General features: G+C 43.0%; 1 long non-coding RNA gene across 1 annotated transcript; it reads right to left on the bottom strand.

Annotated features, from left to right (window-relative positions):
* Window positions 1-1954: 1954 nt before the first annotated feature.
* Window positions 1955-9927, bottom strand: LOC138672010 (uncharacterized). Its single transcript, XR_011319530.1, has 3 exons — window positions 9863-9927; window positions 3613-3976; window positions 1955-2069 (listed from the first exon to the last, which is right to left on the bottom strand). It is a non-coding gene; the product is annotated as an uncharacterized lncRNA (long non-coding RNA).
* Window positions 9928-18987: the final 9060 nt, after the last annotated feature.

The following is an 18987-nucleotide window of genomic DNA, read 5'->3' as shown; positions in this document are numbered from 1 at the left end:
GAGCACCTTGCCATAAAGCAAAGGTGATAACTAAATGGCTCATGGAACAAAACATAGAGATTTTGGGTCCATGGCCTGGAAACTCCAAAACTTAATCCCATTGAGAACTTGTGGTCAATCATCAAGAGACGGGTGGACAAACAAAAACCAACAAATTCTGGCAAAATGCAAGCATTGATTATGCAAGAATGGACTGCAATCAGTCAGGATTTGGTCCAGAAGTTGATTGAGAGCATGCCCGGGAGAATTGCAGAGGTCATGAAGAAGAAGCTTCAACACTGCAAATATTGACTTGCTGCATTAACTCATTCTAACTGTCAATATAACCTACTACATTGTGGCCTGATTCTAACGCATCGGGTATTCTAGAATATGCATGTCCCCGTAGTATATGGACAATGATGATTCCAGAATTTGCGGCAGACTGTGCCCGTCGCTGATTGGTCGAGGCAACCTTTATGACATCATCGTCGCCATGGCAACCATTATGACATCATCGTCGCTGTGCCCATTGCTGATTGGTCGAGGCCTGGTGGCCTCGACCAATCAGAGAGCCGGGATTTCCAGGACAGACAGACAGACAGACGGAAAAACCCTTAGACAATTTTATATATAGATTGGTACTCATAATATGATTGCAATTATATTTCTGTATGTGATACAAACATCAGACAAACACTAATAAAAACCAGAGGGCAGCAGATCATGTGAAAATATAATTTTGGTGTCATTCTCAAAACTTTTGGCCATGACTGTACAGGACCATTCTTGAAGAAAACCTGTTTGAGTCTGCAAAAGACCTGAGACTGGGATGGAGATTTGTCTTCCAACAAGACAATGATCCCAAACATAAAGCAAAATCTACAATGGAATGGTTCACAAATAAACATATCCAGGTGTTAGAATGGCCAAGTCAAAGGGTACCGTCACACTATACGATTTACCTACGATCACGACCAGCGATACGACCTGGCCGTGATCGTTGGTAAGTCGTTGTGTGGTCGCTGGAGAGCTGTCACACAGACAGCTCTCCAGCGACCAACGATGCCGAAGTCCCCGGGTAACCAGGGTAAACATTGGGTTACTAAGCGCAGGACCGCGCTTAGTAACCCGATGTTTACCCTGGTTACCAGCGTAAAAAAAAACAAACAGTACATACTTGCATTCCGGTGTCTGTCCCTTGCCGTCTGCTTCCCGCACTAACCGACTGCCGGCAGTAAAGTGAAAGCACAGCACAGCGGTGACGTCACCGCTGTGCTCTGCTTTCACTTTACGGCCGGCAGTCAGTGAGTGTGGGAAGCAGACGGCAAGGGACCTGACGGACACCGGAATGTAAGTATGTACTGTTTTTTTTTTTTTACATTTACGCTGGTAACCAGGGTAAACATCGGGTTACTAAGCGCGGTCCTGCGCTTAGTAACCCGATGTTTACCCTGGTTACAAGCGAACGCATCGCTAGATCGGTGTCACACACACCGATCCAGCGATGACAGCGGGAGATCCAGCGACGAAAGAAAGTTCCAAACGATCTGCTACGACGTACGATTCTCAGCAGGATCCCTGATCACTGCTGCATGTCAGACACAGCGATATCATATGGATATCGCTGGAACATCACGAATCGTACCGTCGTAGCGACAAAAGTGCCACTGTGTGACGGTACCCAAAGTCCAGACCTCAATACAATCGAGAATCTGTGGAAAGAGCTGAAAACTGTTGTTTACATACGATCTCCATTAAACCTCACTGACCTCAAGCTGTTTGCCAAGGAAGAATGGGCAAGAATTTCAGTCTCTCGATGTACAAAACTGATAGAGACATACCCCAAGGAACTTGCAGCTGTAATTGCAGCAAAAGGTGGCACAACAAAGTATTAAGTTAAAGGGGCTGAATAATATTGCACGGCCCACTTTTCAGTTTTTGAATTTCCACAAAAAATTAAAATAACCAATAAATTTCGTTCAACTTCACAATTGTGTTCCACTTGTTGTTGATTCTTCTCATGTTTGAAGCATGATATGTGGGAAAAGGTTGAAAAGTTCCAGGGAGCTGAATACTTTCGCAAGGCACTGTATAAAACAACAATTTATTAGAATTTAATTTGTCATAAAAACTAAATCCATTCTATGTACAATATAGAAAATTCATTCTGAGGGGTGATATCCCAGCATCTCTGCTCCATAGTTGATCTGAATGGATGAGCTTCATCTGCTATATATAAGATTGTGGCTTTCAGTACATGCGCCAATATAAGACTATAACTCGTATCCCCCTTCTTCTCCTACATCGTTGGTTTACAGAATTCCTGTTCCAAATAATGTCAAACTAATTATAATATACCGTATATACTCGAGTATAAGCCGACCCGAGTATAAGCCGACCCCCCTAATTTTGCCACAAAAAACTGGGAAAACTTATTGACTCGAGTATAAGCCTAGGGTGGAAATGCAGCATTTACCGGTGAATTTCAAAAATAAAAATAGATCATTATTTCCCCATAGCTGTGCCATATAGTGCTCTACACCATTCATATTTCCCCATAGCTGTGCCCCATATAGTGCTCTGCACCGTTCACTGTGCCCCCTAGATGTGCCTTATACGGTGCTCTGCACCGTTCACTGTGCCCCCTAGCTGTGCCTTATACGGTGCTCTGCACCGTTCACTGTGCCCCATAGCTGTGCCATATACGGTGCTCTGCACCGTTCATTGTGCCCCCTAGCTGTGCCTTATACGGTGCTCTGCACCGTTCACTGTGCCCCCTAGCTGTGCCTTATACGGTGCTCTGCACCGTTCACTGTGCCCCCTAGCTGTGCCTTATACGGTGCTCTGCACCGTTCATTGTGCCCCCTAGCTGTGCCTTATACGGTGCTCTGCACCGTTCACTGTGCCCCATAGCTGTGCCTTATACGGTGCTCTGCACCATTCACTGTGCCCCATAGATGCTCCACATTAATCTCTGCCGCCGCCGCCGCTGCTGCAATAAAAAAAAAAAACCACATACTCACCTCCCTTGATTGCAGCTCCCGGCGTCTCGTTCCGGCGCCTCCATCTTCCCGGCGTCTCTGCTCTGACTGATCAGGCAGAGGGCGCCGCGCACACTATATGCGTCATCGCGCCCTCTGCCTGATCAGTCAGAGAGCGCAGACGCCGGGAAGATGGAGGCGCCGGCCGGGAAGATGGATCGGCGCCCGGCGGCTGGAACGAGGACAGGTGAATATAACATACTCACCTAGTCCTGGCGATCCTCGCGCTGTCCCCTCCTGTCTTCGGCGCTGCAGCTTCTTTCTCTATCAGCGGTCACCGGCACCGCTGATTAGAGAAATGAATAAGCGGCTCCGCCCCTATGGGAGGTGGAGCCGCTTATTCATTTCTGTAATGAGCGGTCCCACGTGACCGCTGAAGAGAGGAAGAAGCTGCAGCGCCGAAGCCCGTGGGACGGCAGGGACAGCGCGAGGATCGCTGGGACTAGGTAAGTATACCCCAGCGCCCTCACCCCCTCACCCGCCGACCCCACCGCTACCGTGACTCGAGTATAAGCCGAGGGGGGCACTTTCAGCCCTAAAATTTGGGCTGAAAATCTCGGCTTATACTCGAGTATATACGGTAGCTTACGGTGCCTCTCCAGATGTTTTAGTTCTCCAGTGTCCAGCCTAGTCCTCCAGTGTCTGCTGCATGTCTGGTCCCATCCGTTCTATTTCTGTTTTGATTATACATAGTGATGAGCGAGTATGCTCGTTACTCGAGTTTCTACGAGCATGCTCGGGTGGTCTCCGAGTATTTCAGCGTGCTCGGAGATTTAGTTTATGGCAACGCAGCTGCATGATTTGCGGCTGCTATAGGCAGCTTGAATACATGTGGGGATTGCCTCTTTGTTAGATCACTGTTTGATCATGTCCACTTTTTGATGCAAGTTGTAGTCATTTTTCTTAGGAATTTCCTTCATCTCAAAAATGTCATTCTTTTTTCATCTTTGGTACTATGAAATGAAAAAATTGTTAACATCATGAAATAATATTGTATATTATATTTTATTATGCCAATTTAAGCATCAATTTATTAACAGATCATGTGCCGTATCTGTGAACTCTGACATCGTCTGTTTGTCATGTGATCCCATTGGCGCCGTTTTTTTAAATTCTACCTATTTAAGACAGTAACTCTCTTCTGATTCTGTAATTGTGTGGTATTTCCTGATGAACAAGTCGTTCAGACTTTGAAATGCGATGAATGAAATCATCATTCTTCATGTGAAACATTTTGGGCCTACGATTATTCAGCAGCGTGGACCATATCCACATTAACCCTTTCATTTATCTAATTAATGGAATGTGGAAGGAAAAAAATGAACATTTAACTTTTTATCATAAAATTTTTAATTTAGACCCAATATTTTCTACTTTCAATAGTAACAAAAAAAAATGGACCACAAAATTTGTTGTTCAGCTACTGCAAGTGAACTTACTGGTTTTGATTAAAAAAAATAGCATAAAAGACACCACACCATCGACAAGGTGACCCTGATAGGGACGGTCCTACGCTGTCTAATATTAAAAACCTTACCATGTGTCAGAGTTGACCTCAATGTGTAAGGACAGACAAAAGGACCGGGTCCCGACCTGTGGGCACCAGTCTGGGGAAACCTTTAAATGTTATTTCTAGCTTAGGAGAGAGGGAGGCCACACCCCGGGTTGCATAGAATGCAAATATATAAAGAAAAAAATAGAATTACAATTACCGGTAATTGGGTTTCTAAGACCCTCCACGACAGCACACAGGAAGTTGCCTCCCCATCCTAATTAGGGACAGGAAACAAGAGGTTTAAATAGCTCTCCCCTCCCCTCAATCCCCAGTGTTTTCCAAGGACCACACAGAATGAATGCTTGAGTTTTTTTTATTTACACTAAGGAATGCAATGAACATAACTTATTGGGGGGGGGGGGGGTGGTGGAAATTACCTATGCTGTCGTGGAGGGTCTTAGAAACCCAATTACCAGTAAGTGTAATTCTGTTTTCTCTAATCCCCTTCATGACAGCACACAGGAGAAATACCAAAGAATAATGGTTAGGGAGTGACAAAAACCTGCAGGACTTTCCTGCCAAAAGCTAGATCTCTTATAGACATTAGATCTAATCTGTAGCGTTTAGTGAAGGTATGGACCGAGGACCAGGTAGCAGCTCTGCAAATCTGCTCGATGGACGCATTGGCCCTTTCTGCCCAGGAGATGGCGACAGCTCTAGTAGAATTGGCTTTTAGTGATTCAGGAGGAGGTAGGTCCTGATTTCTATAAGTGTCCATGATTGCTTTCTTGATCCAATTTGCCTGAGAGCTCTTGAAGGCTTTCTTTCCCTTGTTTGGTCCACCATACTGGACAAAGAGATTCTGATCTTTCCTCCAAGGTTTTGTTTAATTCAAGTAGAAGAGAACCATCCATCCAACATCCAGAGAATGTAATCCTGCTTCTCTCTCTCCCTTGGATTGTCACAGGAGGATAGAATTATTTCTTGGGATCTGTGGAAGTCAGATGACACTTTTGGTAAGAAAGACGGATCTAGGCAGAATATTATTCTGTCATCCAAAATTCTTAAATAAGGCTCCATAATGGATAGGGCCTGAATCTCGCCCAATTCTTGCCGTTGTAATGGTTACAAGCAGTGCCGCTTTCCAGGATAGTCTATCTGGATCTGGTCTATAGGCTCGAACGGTGGAATAGTTAGACCTTTCAATACTATATTCAAATCCCAAGATGGAACTTTGATGTAACTTTTCTGGAGGCAGCCGACATTAACCTCCTTATCCATCGTTAGTCTGCCAGGTTCTGATTGAAGTAGGAGCTTAGGGCCAACACCTGGACCTTCAAGGTGCTTGGTTTTAGTCCTTTAGATAAGCCGTCATGTAGAAAGTCTAGGATTTTTGCCATGTCAGGGTAAAAGGGATCTATGGGAGTGGAACCATACCACACCGACAAGGTCTTCCATATTTTGGAATAGATAGCATTTGTGACCTGTTTCTTACTTTTCTGTAAAGTGGATATGACGGCATCTGAGAGGCCTCTGGCTTTCAGAATTGTGGTTTCAGAAGCCAGGCTGCCAAGCGTAGGCTGTGAGGAGCCGGGTGAAAAATGGGATCTTGATGTAGAAGGTCGTGGTCCAGTGGCAGGGTCAGAGGTTCTTCTAAGGTCATCAGTTTCAGAGCTCCGAACCAGCTCCTCTTTGGCCAGAGAGGGACGATCAGGATGATTTTGACCCTGTCTGTTACAACGGAATTGGAGGGAATGCGTAGGCTAGCTTGAAGTTCCACGGATGAGCAAAGGCATCCACCCTTGTTTGGGTTTCGTTTGGACCTATGAGGAAATAAAGTTTTGTTTTGGCATTTCCTCAGTTTGCGAATAGGTCCACCTCCGAGAGACCCCATTTTTTTTTTATATCCTGGAATACTCTCATATTAAGGCTCCAATCCCCTGGGTTTATCTGTCGTGCTCAGAAAGTCTGCTTCGATGTTGTCGGATCCTTTTAGGTGGAGAGCCGACAAAGACAGGAGGTGATATTCTGCCCAACAAAAAAAATTCTTGCTAAGACCTGCTTCAGACTTTCAAATTTTGTGTTGCTCTGATAACATAGATGGGCAACGGAGGTCATGTTGTCAGAGTAAACTCGGACATGAGTTCCCTGGATTATTGGTTTTGCTGCTCTCAGGGCTTCCTCTACCACTCTCAATTCTCTGAAATTTCAGGACTGGTTGTTCATCTTTTTGGGTCAGATTCCCTGAAAGACTCCCTGAGATGTCACAGTTCCCCAACCGCGTTTGCTGGTGCCTGTTGTAACTGACAACATTGCATATTGAATTCAAGGTATACCCTTTGCCAGATTTTCTCCTTTGAGCCACCAGTTGAGGGATAGTTTTACACCTACTGTATTCTCACCCATCCCTTGTAGATTGTGAGCCTTCGCGGGCAGGGTCCTCATTCCTCCTGTACCAGTTATGACTTGTATTGTTTAAGATTATTGTACTTGTTTTTATTATGTATACCCCTCCTCACATGTAAAGCGCCATGGAATAAATGGCGCTATAACAATAAATAATAATAATAATAACATGATGAGGAAGAGAGATTCTTGCACTGAGTGTCTCTGGGGTTCTGTTCCAGAGGCAGAGGATAAACTTCTGGATTATCCTTGAGTGAGCTCGGGCCCAGGGAATTGCCTGAATACATGATGTCATTAATCCCAGTACTGACATATCAACATGGGTTTACTAAGGACCGTTCCTCTCAGACTAATCTGATCAATTTCTATGAAGAGGTAAGTTCCGGACTGGACCAAGGGAACCCAGTGGACGTAGTGTATATGGACTTTTCAAAAGCTTTTGATACGGTGCCACACAAAAGGTTGATACATAAAATGAGAATAATGGGGATAGGGGAAAATATGTGTAAGTGGGTTAAGAGCTGGCTCAGGGATAGGAAACAAAGGGTGGTTATTAATGGAGCACACTAGGACTGGGTCACGGTTAGCAGTGGGGTACCACAGGGGTCAGTATTGGGCCCTCTTCTTTTTAACATATTCATTAATGACCTTGTGGGGGCATACAGAGCAGAATTTCAATATTTGAAGATGACACTAAACTCTGCAGAATAATCAATACAGAGGAAGACAATTTTATATTACAGGATGATTTATATAAACTAGAAGCTTGGGCTGATAAATGGCAAATGAGCTTTAAAGGGGATAAATGTAAGGTCATGCACTTGGGTAGAAGTAGTAAGATGTATAACTCTGTGCTTAATTCTAAAACTCTGAGCAAAACCATCAATGAAAAAGACCTGAGTGTATGGGTGGATGACAAACTCACATTGCATGAAAATGATGCATGAAAAGAGGCATAGATGCTCATGAGGAGAACATAATTTTACCTCTATACAAGTCACTAGTTCGTCCACACTTAGAATACTGTGTACAGTTCTGGTCTCCTGTGTATAAGAAAGACATAGCTGAACTAGAGCGGGTGCGGGTCTGCAATACCAAGATAGATTATTACTGTTACAGATCCCTTCTCCATGGTGTCACTTATTCGTCACGTGCCTGCTCTCACACGTGACTTGGGGTTGTGCCTGCAAGGGTTAATCTATCTCCCCACTCTCAGTCCAGCATTCAACCTCTGTCCTATGCTGTAATGGGAGCATAAATCACACACCGACCCAGGCCACACACCCGCTCATACACGCTGCCACCTCTCACCGAACACACGGGCGATGAGTCCCGGAAATAATAATACTAATAAAAATATGTCTATCACTCATAAGGCTCACACACCTTAGGTTATGGATTCTTTTAGAACATGCAAGGTTCAACTTGTTAAAGTTTTATACTTTAATAACAAAAGGTTCAATGCTTACAATAAGAAAAAGGTATAAAAATATGATAATAAAAAGACATACAACTTATGCAAAACAGTATCAAAATAAACAGGAGAAACTTACAGAAATTATCTAACTGGTAGTTGCTTTCTGCTGAGAGTAGAGAAATAGCAATTGGATCCTATTAAAACTTAACCTTTAATGTATAATAGGTAATATAAAACCTGAAGTCATACCAAAAGTGCAAAAAGATGCACCACTAAAAGAGAAAAGAAAAAAGGGAAGGGGAAACCTAGTGAGGTGTACCCTATAAACCATACACAGAAGGAAGGGACATATATAGTAAACAAATATAAAAAATAAAAAATGACAGTACTATTATCCTGCTAGAAACATATATACACAGGGGGATGATGTAAGTTAGTGCAGTACAAATATATCTATTAGAGATGCACAAGGTATAGCCCACACTGTTATATAAGGAGGCTTGTTACCAATTGTGCTTGTACTAGTATAACACCAAGGAATCTTGTACAAAAATGCACAAATTGAGGCTTTATGGTAGAAGCCCAACAAATTGTCAATACATGCAAAATGGAATACTGATATCTGTCTGAGAACCGGGTTGTAGCCTTGTACTGTAACGAGGAATACCCCCTGTCTTATTACATAAATGTCTCATTGACATAGATATCGCTTGAACAGGACATCATCCGCAGTATAAACCAATAGTGCCGTAATTAAATATTACCCCAATACAAACAACAAACACACATTATTCCGGAACCATGCTGTCTCATTAAATATCAATGAGCGTTCCTATGTGGTTGATTTGCGGGTATTTTTATGTAAGTTCATTTGTATGCCGGCCAATCTTGGAGCAGCATATATGAGGAAGAAAGAAACCCACAGATGTGGGTGGATCTCACCGCATGTAGGAGAGGTATTTCTTAGCCTGTGATCCCTCATAAGCGGAGAGGCAGAAACATGGAAGCCCCAGCTTAGCGTCTCCCGACGCGTTTCATCGTGATAGAATCATCAGGGGAGGTTAATACATTACATCCGCCGCTCTTACCGGTCTCCCCAGTTCTGTGTTACTTCAAGGTTTAGAACCGTGGCGCGTCAGAGGAGGCTCCGCCCCCAGCGTGTGACGCGTCTTCGGGTTCAGAGAATTACTGCCGGTATCCTTTGGAGCGCACATCCGGGTAATGAAGCGCACGTACCCAGGGAGGTGGAACGCAGGGACACGGCGCTCATACGGATTATTTGCTTGATTGCTCCTATACCTAAAGATTGGGGAATATTTTACACGTACTGGTGGGTATCAAACCAGCACTTGCAGGCCCCATATCATCCAGCTCGCATATCAATGAATGTCAGAATGTGCATAACAGACATTCCTTTGTGAGCTGGACATAAAGACAAGATAAGCGCCATCTAAATGCGCCTCATCCTGTACCCATATGGCATGATTCAGGTTAATACCCACATCTAATTATGACACTTACAGGGGAAGTCAGTGGCACCGGGTACAGTATATTGTTGTTAGGTACGGTCTTGATAAGGATTAAAGGTTTTTGAGAGAGGAATGATCATAACCCTGACCCACCTGTGGGAAATAGTACTACAATAAAGTATTCCATATGACCTGTGTACGGGACACCACAGTATAAAAAGGGGAAGAAAAGAAAAACGGATATAGGGGAGTGAAAAAAGGGGGGGGGGGGTATTTTGTTAGGGAACACGACGGCCTACTTCAACCTATATATCAAATAGCCTATTCTCGCTATACCCTGCCTATCGTGGAGGTTGGCACCCTAAAAAGAGACCTGCGCATATGGCGCCCCCACTCCGCGACCGCTGTCCCAAACTATATATCCCTGTTACTCCCTAAAAATAAGGGGGGGGGGGACAGATCTAGGATAGTATAGAATATAATGCAGCCGTATATCTCTCAGATAGCTCACAATATGTCATTCCATTCCTAAAGACTGTTCCCTGCCTGACGCGGGGGTTGGCACCCTAAATTCCTGCGCCAAGGGCGCCCCCACTCCACGACGGCTGTCCCTACAGGAACTATATGGCTAAAGAAAGCAGCTATAGGGCTGTAACTCATTCATGCCCAAAGGTTGGACTGTCCTAAGAGTGAAGATCCATCTGCTTTCTTTCTGTAGGATCAGTTTGTCCCAATCCCCTCCTCTTTCCGGCGGTAATATTTTATCAATCCCCACAAAGAAGATTTTTTTGGGATTACCCTGATGAAAACGGTTCATATGGGTCGCTACTGGGGTTTCCCTCTTATTAGCAATGTCACGGAGATGTTCTCCAATTCTTTTCCGGAATTCTCTTTTGGTCTTACCAACGTATTCCAGCCCACATTCACAGGTAGCTTTATATACGACCCCTTTTGTACGACAGTTGATAAAATGTCGAATGGAGTAGGTGGTATTCGTGACATTGCTATGGAAGACTTTTGTAGGTGTGATTACGGCACAAGCTTTACATCCCCCACATTTGTAGCAACCTTTCGTTTGATTCATCAGGGTAGGCCTACTTGCTGGCTGATAATGGCTGTGAACCAATCTATCCGCTAATGACCTGCCTTTTTTGTAGGTAATTTGGGGATAAGATGAGATGTGTTTCTTAATGTCTCTATCCATCTGGAGTATGGGCCAATGCTTGAATAAAATATTTCTTATGTCATCGGCCCCATTAGAGAACCTGGTGATGAACCGAATTATGCTCTCCTCATCAGGTTTGTCTTTTGGTGTCAATAATTGCCTTCTTTCTTTTTGGACCGACTCTTTATAGGCCTTTTTCAAAATCCCTTCCGGATAGCCCCTCTCTAGAAATCTTTTTTTGAGGTCGTCCGCTTGTTCATGGAAGGAGTCCATATCGGAGCAATTCCTCCGTATTCTCAGATATTGCCCCTTAGGGATGCCTCTTTTTAATGGGATGGGATGGTTACTTTCCCATCTAAGGAGAGAGTTTGTGGCTGTCTCCTTTCTGTGCGTCTTAGTTTTTATCTCACCGTCTATCATCCTTTCGATACAAATATCCAAGAATGCTAGCTTTGTTGGACTGGTCTCATGGGTAAAGTGTAGGCCTATATTGTTTATATTCAGGCCCTGAACAAAGCTGCCAAAATCTGCAGCATCACCTCGCCAAATTACCAAAACATCATCGATGTACCTTAACCACAGAACTATCCTCTCGTCTGGGCGGTACATCGAATCATTAAAGACCACTGTTTCCTCCCACCAGCCCAGGAGCAAGTTGGCATACGAGGGCGCACAAGGGCTGCCCATCGCGGTGCCCCTGAGCTGGTGGAAGTACTTGCGGTCAAAAAGAAAAACATTTCTGGTCAAACAAAATTCCAGGGCTTCTAAAACAAACTTGTTGTGTTTTTCAAATTGAATGCCTCTGGTGCTTAGATAGTGGTTCACAGCCATAAGACCCTTATCATGAGGAATGGACGAGTATAGTGCCTCTACATCTATACATCCAAGTATCATGTCAGGGTCCAGGTAAATGCCATCCAATTTGCCCAGAAGGTCTGTGGTGTCCCATACAAAGGAATTCAAGGAAACAACAAAAGGTTTTAAAATCTTGTCTATGTAGATACCCAATTTTTCCGTCAGGCTATTATTGCCTGAGACTATAGGTCTCCCTTTCAAGGGATTAGTACCCTTGTGGATCTTGGGAAGACAATAAAAAGTTGGAACCACTGGGTTGTTGGGTGTCAAAAAATCTCTCTCGTCTTCCCTATCACCCCATCACTGTACCCTTTTCCGATGATAGATTTGAGTTCATTCAGAAAATCACCCAAGGGATTTCTAGTTAGAACCTTATAGTCCTCCTTTTTGTCCAGTAGTGAAAGGCATAGAGTGTGGTAATCTGTTGTGTTCATAACCACAACATTACCCCCTTTATCAGAGGGTTTTATGGTAATGCTTTTATCCTGCTCCAAATCACATAGGCATGCCATTTCACCCCTGGACAAATTGTGTGGATTGCTATGCGGTCTTTCAGGTAAGTTCATGATGTCATCAGTGACTAAATTCAGGAAGATGTCTACAGAGCTCAGATCACCTGTGGGTGGGGGCATCTTGGAACTCTTATTTTTTAACCCTGTAAATGGGCCCCTTCCCTCCATGTTGGGATCTGGATCTCCTAAATGGAATAAAAGATGTACATCCTGTAATAGATCATCAGTAATGCCTAGTTCCGCACATTGTTTTTTATCCTCTCTGAGAAAGAATTTTTTCCATTTTAGACGTCTGACAAATAAATTGAGGTCCTTGATTACCTCAAAAGTATCCATATCAGAGGTCGGTACAAAAGAGAGGCCTTTGCTCAATAATTTAAATTCATCAGCGCTCAATGGTCTTGCAGATAGATTGATTACTTGCATGCTTATGTGGGTGGATTGGAGCGGCTTCTCAGGGGGTAACTGAGGTCTAAAAAACCACTCTTTGGGGGGGATTTTTTGTTGTACCCTCGTCCCCAATTGTTCCCCCTTCCCTTGCCTTTACCCCTTCCCCTCTGTCCACTTGGTCTAGCTTCACTATCAGAGACCTCTGCCTCAGAGGAGGAAATGTCTGTCTCAACTCTTCGTGAAAACTTGCTTGTTGAAAAAGAGTATGCTTTATTTTCTTTAAATTCTTGTAAGTCCCTTATATAGAACTTGTGCTTTTTGTCTTTAAGGTGATATTGAAACCTTTCTATAGTGTTTTGCAATTGAATTTCTTTTTTAGAAAAATCAGGTTCTGATGAAAATTTTTTTGTAATTTCAATATGTTCTTTTAGTAACTCATTTAAAGCATTGAGATTCTGTTTTTCCTCCTCAAGCAGAAGTCTCATTAGTCTTAGTGAACTATCTGTTGCTTCTTTCTCCCATTTTGCCAGTAACCCGGGGTTTTTATAGCGATATCCCGGTGCCAGGGTGATTCTTAAGTGTCTCGGGACAATGTTTGATTTTATATAATTTTCTAGGCTCTGTACTTCCCACCAGGAAGCTATTTGATCCTTGTATACTTTGGTGAGCTCCTTGAAAGCCGCATTAAAGGACGGGACATATTTCTTTTGGGTGAAAGTTCTATCAGAAAAAACGTCTTTGGCCTCTGAAAACCACTGATTAGTGTCAATACCCGTAGTGAGGAAACCTGCCATGCCACACTCAATAGTATGAAAATAGCTGGGTAAATAGTCCAATGAAATGTAAGTAGAGAAATAGCAATTGGATCCTATTAAAACTTAACCTTTAATGTATAATAGGTAATATAAAACCTGAAGTCATACCAAAAGTGCAAAAAGATGCACCACTAAAAGAGAAAAGAAAAAAGGGAAGGGGAAACCTAGTGAGGTGTACCCTATAAACCATACACAGAAGGAAGGGACATATATAGTAAACAAATATAAAAAATAAAAAATGACAGTACTATTATCCTGCTAGAAACATATATACACAGGGGGATGATGTAAGTTAGTGCAGTACAAATATATCTATTAGAGATGCACAAGGTATAGCCCACACTGTTATATAAGGAGGCTTGTTACCAATTGTGCTTGTACTAGTATAACACCAAGGAATCTTGTACAAAAATGCACAAATTGAGGCTTTATGGTAGAAGCCCAACAAATTGTCAATACATGCAAAATGGAATACTGATATCTGTCTGAGAACCGGGTTGTAGCCTTGTACTGTAACGAGGAATACCCCCTGTCTTATTACATAAATGTCTCATTGACATAGATATCGCTTGAACAGGACATCATCCGCAGTATAAACCAATAGTGCGTGTGCACCTAAATGAACCAAGGTGTATTGTCATTCCCTTATAGTAACTGTCACATATAGCAGCTAGATAGCAAGGGGCTTCCAATGCCGTAATTAAATATTACCCCAATACAAACAACAAACACACATTATTCCGGAACCATGCTGTCTCATTAAATATCAATGAGCGTTCCTATGTGGTTGATTTGCGGGTATTTTTATGTAAGTTCATTTGTATGCCGGCCAATCTTGGAGCAGCATATATGAGGAAGAAAGAAACCCACAGATGTGGGTGGATCTCACCGCATGTAGGAGAGGTATTTCTTAGCCTGTGATCCCTCATAAGCGGAGAGGCAGAAACATGGAAGCCCCAGCTTAGCGTCTCCCGACGCGTTTCATCGTGATAGAATCATCAGGGGAGGTTAATACATTACATCCGCCGCTCTTACCGGTCTCCCCAGTTCTGTGTTACTTCAAGGTTTAGAACCGTGGCGCGTCAGAGGAGGCTCCGCCCCCAGCGTGTGACGCGTCTTCGGGTTCAGAGAATTACTGCCGGTATCCTTTGGAGCGCACAGCTGGGTAATGAAGCGCACGTATCCCAGGGAGGTGGAACGCAAGCGTTCCCCTATACTGGGACACGGCGCTCATACGGATTATTTGCTTGATTGCTCCTATACCTAAAGATTGGGGAATATTTTACACGTACTGGTGGGTATCAAACCAGCACTTGCAGGCCCCATATCGTCCAGCTCGCATATCAATGAATGTCAGAATGTGCATAACAGACATTCCTTTGTGAGCTGGACATAAAGACAAGATAAGCGCCATCTAAATGCGCCTCATCCTGTACCCATATGGCATGATTCAGGTTAATACCCACATCTAATTATGACACTTACAGGGGAAGTCAGTGGTACCGGGTACAGTATATTGTTGTTAGGTACGGTCTTGATAAGGATTAAAGGTTTTTGAGAGAGGAATGATCATAACCCTGACCCACCTGTGGGAAATAGTACTACAATAAAGTATTCCATATGACCTGTGTACGGGACACCACAGTATAAAAAGGGGAAGAAAAGAAAAACGGATATATAATCCGTATGAGCGCCGTGTCCCAGTATAGGGGAACGCTTGCGTTCCACCTCCCTGGGATACGTGCGCTTCATTACCCGGATGTGCGCTCCAAAGGATACCGGCAGTAATTCTCTGAACCCGAAGACGCGTCACACGCTGGGGGCGGAGCCTCCTCTGACGCGCCACGGTTCTAAACTTTGAAGTAACACAGAACTGGGGAGACCGGTAAGAGCGGCGGATGCAATGTATTAACCTCCCCTGATGATTCTATCACGATGAAACGCGTCGGGAGACGCTAAGCTGGGGCTTCCATGTTTCTGCCTCTCCGCTTATGAGGGATCACAGGCTAAGAAATACCTCTCCTACATGCGGTGAGATCCACCCACATCTGTGGGTTTCTTTCTTCCTCATATATGCTGCTCCAAGATTGGCCGGCATACAAATGAACTTACATAAAAATACCCGCAAATCAACCACATAGGAACGCTCATTGATATTTAATGAGACAGCATGGTTCCGGAATAATGTGTGTTTGTTGTTTGTATTGGGGTAATATTTAATTACGGCATTGGAAGCCCCTTGCTATCTAGCTGCTATATGTGACAGTTACTATAAGGGAATGACAATACACCTTGGTTCATTTAGGTGCACACGCACTATTGGTTTATACTGCGGATGATGTCCTGTTCAAGCGATATCTATGTCAATGAGACATTTATGTAATAAGACAGGGGGTATTCCTCGTTACAGTACAAGGCTACAACCCGGTTCTCAGACAGATATCAGTATTCCATTTTGCATGTATTGACAATTTGTTGGGCTTCTACCATAAAGCCTCAATTTGTGCATTTTTGTACAAGATTCCTTGGTGTTATACTAGTACAAGCACAATTGGTAACAAGCCTCCTTATATAACAGTGTGGGCTATACCTTGTGCATCTCTAATAGATATATTTGTACTGCACTAACTTACATCATCCCCCTGTGTATATATGTTTCTAGCAGGATAATAGTACTGTCATTTTTTATTTTTTATATTTGTTTACTATATATGTCCCTTCCTTCTGTGTATGGTTTATAGGGTACACCTCACTAGGTTTCCCCTTCCCTTTTTTCTTTTCTCTTTTAGTGGTGCATCTTTTTGCACTTTTGGTATGACTTCAGGTTTTATATTACCTATTATACATTAAAGGTTAAGTTTTAATAGGATCCAATTGCTATTTCTCTACTTACATTTCATTGGATTATTTACCCAGCTATTTTCATACTATTGAGTGTGGCATGGCAGGTTTCCTCACTACGGGTATTGACACTAATCAGTGGTTTTCAGAGGCCAAAGACGTTTTTTCTGATAGAACTTTCACCCAAAAGAAATATGTCCCGTCCTTTAATGCGGCTTTCAAGGAGCTCACCAAAGTATACAAGGATCAAATACAGTTAGGGCCAGAAATATTTGGACAGTGACACAAGTTTTGTTATTTTAGCTGTTTACAAAAACATGTTCAGAAATACAATTATATATATAATATGGGCTGAAAGTGCACACTCCCAGCTGCAATATGATAGTTTCCACATCCAAATCAGAGAAAGGGTTTAGGAATCATAGCTCTGTAATGCATAGCGTCCTCTTTTTCAAGGGACCAAAAGTAATTGGACAATGGACTCTAAGGGCTGCAATTAACTCTGAAGGCGTCTCCCTCGTTAACCTGTAATCAATGAAGTAGTTAAAAGGTCAGGGGTGGATTCCAGGTGTGTGGTTTTGCATTTGGAAGCTGTTGCTGTGAGCAGACAACATACGGTCAAAGGAACTCTCAATTGAGGTGAAGCAGAACATCCTGAGGCTGAAAAAAAAATAAAAAATCCATCAGAGAGATAGCAGACATGCTTGGAGTAGCAAAATCAACAGTTGGGTACATTCTGAGAAAAAAGGAATTGACTGGTGAGCTTGGGAACTCAAAAAGGCCTGGGCGTCCACGGATGACAACAGTGGTGGATGATCGCCGCATACTTAATTTGGTGAAGAAGAACCCGTTCACAACATCAACTGAAGTCCAGAACACTCTCAGTGAAGTAGGTGTATCTGTCTCTAAGTCAACAGTAAAGAGAAGACTCCATGACAGTAAATACAAAGGGTTCACATCTAGATGCAAACCATTCATCAATACCAAAAATAGACAGGCCAGAGTTAAATTTGCAGAAAAACACCTCAAGAAGCCAGCTCAGTTCTGGAAAAGTATTCTATGGACAGATGAGACAAAGATCAACCTGTACCAGAATGATGGGAAGAAAAAAGTTTGGAGAAGAAAGGGAACGGCACATGATCCAAGGCACACCACATCCTCTGTAAAACATGGTGGAGGCAACGTGATGGCATGGGCATGCATGGCTTTCAATGGCACTGGGTCACTTGTGTTTATTGATGACATAAGAGCAGACAAGAGTAGCCGGATGAATTCTGAAGTGTACCGGGATATACTTTCAGCCCAGTTTCAGCCAAATGCTGCAAAGTTGATTGGACGGCGCTTCATAGTACAGATGGACAATGACCCCAAGCATACAGCCAAAGCTACCCAGGAGTTCATGAGTGCCAAAAAGTGGAACATTCTGCAATGGCCAAGTCAATCTCCAGATCTAAACCCAATTGAGCATGCATTTCACTTGCTCAAATCCAGACTTAAGACGGAAAGACCCACAAACAAGCAAGACCTGAAGGCTGCGGCTGTAAAGGCCTGGCAAAGCATTAAGAAGGAGGAAACCCAGCGTTTGGTGATGTCCATGGGTTCCAGACTTAAGGCAGTGATTGCCTCCAAAGGATTTGCAACAAAATATTGAAAATAAAAATATTTTGTTTGGGTTATGTTTATTTGTCCAATTACTTTTGACCTCCTAAAATGTGGAGTGTTTGTAAAGAAATGTGTACAATTCCTACATTTTCTATCAGATATTTTTGTTCAACCCTTCAAATTAAACGTTACAATCTGCACTTGAATTCTGTTGTAGAGGTTTCATTTCAAATCCAATGTGGTGGCATGCAGAGCCCAAATCGCGAAAATTGTGTCACTGTCCAAATATTTCTGGCCCTAACTGTAGCTTCCTGGTGGGAAGTACAGAGCCTAGAAAATTATATAAAATCAAACATTGTCCCGAGACACTTAAGAATCACCCTGGCACCGGGATATCGCTATAAAAACCCCGGGTTACTGGCAAAATGGGAGAAAGAAGCAACAGATAGTTCACTAAGACTAATGAGACTTCTGCTTGAGGAGGAAAAACAGAATCTCAATGCTTTAAATGAGTTACTAAAAGAACATATTGAAATTACAAAAAAATTTTCATCAGAACCTGATTTTTCTAAAAAAGAAATTCAATTGCAAAACACTATAGAAAGGTTTCAATATCACCTTAAAGACAAGAAGCACAAGTTCTATATAAGGGACTTACAAGAATTTAAAGAAAATAAAGCATACTCTTTTTCAACAAGCAAGTTTTCACGAAGAGTTGAGACAGACATTTCCTCCTCTGAGGCAGAGGTCTCTGATAGTGAAGCTAGACCAAGTGGACAGAGGGGAAGGGGTAAAGGCAAGGGAAGGGGGAACAATTGGGGACGAGGGTACAACAAAAAATCCCCCCCAAAGAGTGGTTTTTTAGACCTCAGTTACCCCCTGAGAAGCCGCTCCAATCCACCCACATAAGCATGCAAGTAATCAATCTATCTGCAAGACCATTGAGCGCTGATGAATTTAAATTATTGAGCAAAGGCCTCTCTTTTGTACCGACCTC

Source organism: Ranitomeya imitator, chromosome 3, assembly GCF_032444005.1.
Source record: "Ranitomeya imitator isolate aRanImi1 chromosome 3, aRanImi1.pri, whole genome shotgun sequence".
Taxonomy (NCBI): domain Eukaryota; kingdom Metazoa; phylum Chordata; class Amphibia; order Anura; family Dendrobatidae; genus Ranitomeya; species Ranitomeya imitator.
The sequence above is the reverse complement of the archived record's forward strand: the minus strand, read 5'-3'. Positions and strand labels throughout refer to the sequence as shown.